Genomic DNA, 6,345 nt, shown 5'->3' with positions numbered 1-6,345 from the left:
GCAGACATGTGTTGGAACAACTGTCTTGTTTACATCCTCTCAGACGTCAACAGAGAAGTTGGCACCTGTTTCTCCAAACTCGCCAAAACAAAACTCTCTCTGTCTCTGAGAACAGTTTAATCTGTTCCATAACAATTCTTGCTGTTTTCTGACTTCTAGTAACCTCTTACGTCACAAACCACACCCCTGTCTGGTTGATATTGACCAATCAGGAACTATCAAATATACCGGAAATAGAGCCCTTTAAATGCCGGTACTTCCTAGTTCTCTGAGTTCTGAGATGTTCGCAGTTCTGTGAAGTCGTTTGGGAGAACAGAAGTCCAGCCATGATAAGGCTCTTCCGAGTTTGGATTATAACATCTTCCACCTCTGAGTGGAACTTCTGAAGGACTCCACTCATGTGAAGTCCACTTGCTGAGGTGAGCTTGTGTCGGACGGAATCTCATCACTACTTCGGACGAGTCACAGCCATCCTATGGAGACGCTGGACAGGTAGCGTTAACTGGAACTCCGTATCTGCTGATTCATCTTCAGAGAGGTAATGAGTCAAGTTTACTACCGAGCGTACCGAGGAAAAGCTGGGTTCGAATGGAGAGTGTCGGTTCTGGTCAACACTCCCCCTCACACACCATCTTTTACTTCCTTTAAACTCCATCTTTCCATCTTTAAACTCTCCTATCTGCTAAAATCATTACAGATAATTTTTAGAAATGTCTGAAGCAAAGTTCTCATCCACCGCCGTGTGGATAATTGATCATAATTGTACAGCTCGCTGATTAATGATGTTGTTATTTTCATATTTTGCCAAATTAATGTAAATGTTTGATGTTAAACTTTGATTCTGTAAAATAAATGACCACATTCATTTTGATGGGTCAAAGATAAATGACGTCTCACGTTACATTTCATTAAATTCGATGCACGTTTTATTCAGTCCAGAAAAATGAAGAATCCGTTTTAATTGATGAATATATCTCAGCATCTGTTCATCTACATATTGGTGGCCCGTCCGTACGTTTCCACCACATATTGGTGGCCCGTGACGTGTTCATAAATGGACTGTGTATTCGTGTAAAGATTGAATATTCCATGTTGGCATGAAAAAGAAGTGCAGAGAGAATCAGCTGTGCTGAAACGCAGCTGAAGCTGCGCCGCTTGGAGCTTGACTCTGCATGTTTACGCTGGCAATGTTTTGAAGCTGAAATTGTGAGTCATATGTCTTTATGAAAGCTGAAATTGTACGTCTGTTATGTGTAACTAAGCTGGATTTGTGTGGAAACGCTTTACTCTGTTTAAACTGTGGTCCGGACGGAGGTTCGGTTCTGGTTCCGGCTCGGTTCTGAACAGTTCGACCGGGTTGTTTTAAATGGTGGGAAAGACGTTTTTAATGCCGGGGCGCCGACTCCGTGCAGCTCAGAGCTTGATTCGTGACACTTGTAACAGAAATTGGTGCATTTTGACAGTTTAAAAGGCGAAAAGTTGTCGAATTATTTCAGGCTAACAGTAACATGCTAGTTGGAAAAACGGTCCGTGATTGGTTGAGTTAGCTGCAGTGTAACGCTTTCATTGGCTGAGAGACGTGTCAGTCACCCCGTCTTGCTCTGTCATTGGTGGATTCAGTCACGTGACCCGGAAATGAAAACTCGTTTTCATAGGGAATAAAATCTGCTTTTTAAAGTTCAAAAACGCTTTAAAAGCTGTATTCTGATACGCTGCTTAAGTTCTTCAAAGTGTAATCGCTGGATTTTTGCCACGTTTGAGTTTAAAATCCGTCATTAAATGATGTTTTTGAACAACGCTAGCGATGCTAATTTTAAGTTAACAGCTAACGACCGGATGAGTGACGTGTCACGTCACTTCCTCCATGTCGGAAATGAGCTCGGTTGCAACCGAAAGCTTTGCTGTGCTTAAAATCACTAAATGTAACTTGCCACATGTCCCATAAAACTCGTGTTCATGCATAAAAGTCGTGCTTGTTGAAACAACGCCACGTTTATGCTTTAAAACCGTTCAGAAATGTTGATTTTAACCGAGTTTAGCCGAAGCTAACTTTAAGCTAAGCGGCTAAAAACAGGATGTCAACCGAACGTCACAGGAAGTCGTCATAGACTCCTGATGGTAGAAAGCTAAACACTGCCCCCTCCTGGAGAAACTTGAGATCACAGTTTCACTTCAGTTTTAGGTTTTTAGTGAAATTAAACGTTTTTTATTTCTGTAAGACGCATTTTTGAGTTAATAAACGTTCCTCACAGCTGAATAATCACTGTTATCTTGCATTTAAAAAGTAATTAAGGTATTTATGCAGAAATGCATTTACCAGGACATTTTTCATTCACTGAATTCCTCAAACAGGAGGGACAAAATGAAAAATTAGAAACTTTTTAAAAGATACGGTTCAGATGTTCACAGAGTTGATAAGTTGCTCATTTGCTGGAAATATAATGCACGTTTAATTGCTAGATCATTAAATAAGAGTAAATATATCAGGAAAAAGAGACTTTTCTGATTTTATTTACCACCTAAACAATTACATCTCCTATTTAATTTTAAATAGAAGATTGGCAGGAGAAAGGAGTACAGTTTTTCTGAAAAAAGACTGATTATTCCTCATCATCAATTTTCTTTTCTCTTTTCACCCACTTGGGTTGATGAGTAACTGTTTAAAATAGCGAATTTCTGGAAGTAAACGGTTTAAAAACATTTTTAAACTGATGTGCTGTGAGACTAAAAAGAAAAATTGCAGGTTTATAAAAATTCAGTGCTTTAGAGTAAAATACACTAAAAAAGAGCTTGGTAATCTAGTATCTGTTAAGAAATAAGCACATAAAAAGTAACACTGCCAGAGTAGCATTTACTTAAATATTCATGAATTGGGGTAAAACCTGAGATAGGTACCCACATTTGAATAAGTTGACTTATAACAGTACTTTTGTGTAAACCCAAAGCTAAAATAGTGTGAAACTCATTGAGATTTGAATACAATTATTTACCTGTAAAATATCTGAAGCTGGCAATTGTTTTATCCGGAAAAAGTGCTGAACAGTGAATAACCATGACAGGTGTGGTAGAAAAGGATTTTGATCCTTATGGGATGCAGGACTGTTTAGAAGATGCGTTAGCGCTGCTGACAGCTTCCTTACATCCATATGGCAAACGGGCGGACAGCATGTACCCAAAAGAGTTGTTGGACGATCTGATGGAGGTTGCAGAAGTTGTGACCTCTACAGAAATTACAATGTCAAGTTATGAAAAGCTGGCTAGAATTGCAATTTTGCTGAAAGAATCATTCTATGCAGTTGTTAGGAAAGCTGATGACCTTGCACTAAGGTTATACAGTGAAAAAGAGGTGGTTCAGAAGATTGAAGAACACTTCCTTCAATTTAAAAGTGAACACGAAGTCCTCACAAAAAAACATTCTGAACAGATGTTTCAATCACAGCAAGATGCACGTGCAGAAATTGATTCGCTGAACAGCAAAATACAATTACTTGAGGCATCACTATCTGAAGCCAGGGATGCTACAGATGTGCTTAAAAAAGATCTGCACAAACGCGAAGTGCATAAAAAGATATTACTGGAAGAAGTTGTGCGTTCACGACGTGAATGTCGGACATCACAGGAACGCCTGAAGGCTTGTGAGGAGGAACTGGCCGCAGCAACAAACAAGATTTCTGACGTGGGGCGAGTTTGTCTGGAACTCAGAGAAGACCGTGGACAGAATCCAGGTCACCCACAAACACCTCAGAAAGACGTTGTTGCACCTCCTGCTCTTAATCCACCCTCATCTCGGGTGGTAGGGACAGACCTGAACAGGTCTCCTCCACCGATAATGCGACAGTGTGCAGTGAATGTGTTCGAGGCATGTTCTAAGACGCCCATAGAAGTGTTTCCTGGTGTAAAGGTTAAACCCCACTGCCTAGAAATGGAAGGACGGAGTGCGTTGACACCTCCTCCTAAAACAGGCGAGAAAAGGCAGTATTTTCAAACTAACGAACCACGTAATGAAGGTACACGCTGGGACAAAAAGGCTCCTCTTTCAGAGGATGACCGTGATTATCGTACATGGGACATGCGTAGGACGCAAAGATATGGGATCCAAGAGGACCCATATTATCAGGGGAAGTCCGAAGAGGAACCCCCAAAAGACGTACCTAACCCTCCCCCACCTCGGACGAAACGAACCGAGGCGATAAAATCACAAAGGTCCCAGGAGCAAGGCCCTACACCTCTGAGCTCGGAGGAGACAGAGAAACTACAAAGGTTTGTAGAAACTTTGAAAAATGCTGAAATGGGAATCCAACCAGGAGCACAATGTAGTGATCTGATCGCTACTAAATCTGAAGGCGCGAATGACAACATTACAGATGTCGGTGAAACACACCAAGACATTGCTGTTGCTGCCTCCAACAACCCATCATCGGACGAAGGGGGGGTAAACTCACACACAAACGATGATGAGTCATCGCAAGCTGAAAACTTAGAACCTGACTTTCATGATTTTGAACTAGGCATTCCAGTTCTGGGAGGACTCCCAGATAACCTGGTACCGAGTCAAGAAGCTGGGCCAGTATGTTTCACGAAACCATCACAGGCCATCGCTCTTTTCTCAACCAATGACGTCGACCAAGGGCATCAAACCTATGGTGCCTTGCCCATAGACAGGTCCGACGACTCAGAAAAGGATTCGTTGGAGCTCCCCAAGGAGCAAGAGCCCTCATCAGTCTCATCACAGATTGAACAGGTGGTCGCTCAAGCCGACACTCTGACATCTGATGAAGAAAGAGACAACACTCGCCAAGTTCTTTTAAAATATGAAAAGTCATTGTCAACTGACCCAGACATCATCCAACTTCAGAAGTTTGATGATCCTGCAATTAACTCGATGATACTGTATCTGACTGACCCAGACAAATACACTCCATCGAAAGGTAAACTGGATTTCAATCCAGACCTAAAAGTCCTCTTTCAGCTGCGCAAACAGTTAAAACTACTCAAGGACAGCCTAACTTTAGCTCATGGAGCGACGTCCTCACCCGTGTTCGCGGTCTCCCATGACCGAAGGGGGGTGACGCCAGTTAGGATAATGCTACCAGACGCGATAACATGATCAAGTCTGACATTCAGAGTGAGTGGCGCACCGAAACGTTGTTTTCTAGTTGCTTAATCACTGCTTTTGTCGATGTTGAAACGTTGTTTTACTGGTTGCTTAGTCATTGTTTTTGTCGATGTTGAGACATCGTTTAATTGGTTTTTGGTATTGTTTCTGAACACCCCAGGCAAGAATGAATTTTGTTGTGTAGTTAAGTTAGAGACTAAGAGGCCTTTAACCATGCCAACATGCAGTTCATTCGTTAAATTGCAATCTTTGCGGAGTCAATGTATATTATGGCTACCTTAAGTACCATAATCTGCATTGGTCTCAAAACGCTTAAGCCGAACCTGCTCGAACAATTCTATTCGGAGGGATAGCTAATTCTTTTTGATGAGTCTCGCCATAGACTTCCAAAAACATTTATGGGAAACCAAACACCCAATCTCAAGTCGTTCGTCTAAAAGACAACAGACAATTGAACCAAACTATATTTTACCATGTAAAGCTAACTTAAACCAAGTTAGAAATGGAAAAATAGTTTGGGCCCCTTTTCTATAGGTATAAACCCCTGTAGTTACCCCTTTTCAGCATGTTCCACCCCTTAACTGGTAGTTGTAGCTGTTCCCAATCATAATAGCTTACACACCAGGTGCATATAGTTTAAGGCCTTATGTAAAATCCCCTTCATAAGCACACCTTAAACCACATAATTGCATGTCACATTTGAACCAGAACGGCACAGACTGGAAATCCACCCAGCGACGACCTTCGCTGGAGGAGACCTGCAATCCTGACGTTGGTCTCCAATCTTCATCCAGTGGCTGCATCTTCGGTTCAATCCAAGGGAATTCCTAAGTATGCTGATCAATCAACACTTCCAATCGTTGTGGATTTACCGTTGTGGATTATATGACTTTTTCCAATGGATTACAGACTCTGTTTCCAAGGGGTTAAAGCATTGCTACAATGGAATTACCGAGACGTTATGGAATTATAATCAACACAATGGAATTGCCAAGAACATTGTGGAATTACCTTTGACTTTGTTTTCCTTGCTGGATTACTTTTGACTTTTGTTTTCCTTGCTGGATTACTCTTGACTCTTGTTTCTTTGCTGGATTACATCAAGCTTCAAGGACAATCGAAGGCGTAAGTTCATGTTTGGAATTCATCCCCATGGACAGGTGATGATTTCCAAAGGGGGGACTGTAGTGAACTTAACCTGATGTCAAAACTAAGCCTAAGGTCAAAAC

This window comes from Nematolebias whitei, chromosome 3 (genome assembly GCF_014905685.2).
Source record: "Nematolebias whitei isolate Nwh7 chromosome 3, NemWhi1, whole genome shotgun sequence".
In the NCBI taxonomy this organism is placed as follows: Eukaryota; Metazoa; Chordata; class Actinopteri; order Cyprinodontiformes; family Rivulidae; genus Nematolebias; species Nematolebias whitei.
The sequence above is the reverse complement of the archived record's forward strand: the minus strand, read 5'-3'. Positions refer to the sequence as shown.